Source organism: Mobula hypostoma, chromosome 4 (assembly GCF_963921235.1).
Source record: "Mobula hypostoma chromosome 4, sMobHyp1.1, whole genome shotgun sequence".
NCBI lineage: Eukaryota > Metazoa > Chordata > Chondrichthyes > Myliobatiformes > Myliobatidae > Mobula > Mobula hypostoma.
The window spans coordinates 204,234,194-204,234,572 of NC_086100.1; positions in this window are offsets into that span (position 1 = coordinate 204,234,194).

The following is a 379-nucleotide window of genomic DNA, read 5'->3' on the forward strand; positions in this document are numbered from 1 at the left end:
GTTTCCCAGTTACTTATATTTCTTGAAAGAACAAGCTGGTAGTGGGGTTTGAAAGAACAAGCTGGTAGTGGGGTTGTGTGGCTCTGTTGGTAAAGTATTAAATTAAATCATTAGAAAGAGGTGGCATAGGGTTGGAAGGTGTAGAATCTGTGGGTAGAATTAAAGAACAGCAAATGTAAAATGTAAAGGTGGGCACGTGGCCAAGTGGTTAAGGCATTGGACTAGCTACCTGAAGGTCGTGAGTTCGAGCCCCAGCCGAGGGAATGTGTTGTGTCCTTAAGCAAGGTACTTAATCACACATTGCTCTGCGACGACACTGGTGCCAAGCTGTATGGGTCCTAATGCCCTTCCCTTGAACAACATTGGTGTCGTGGAGAGG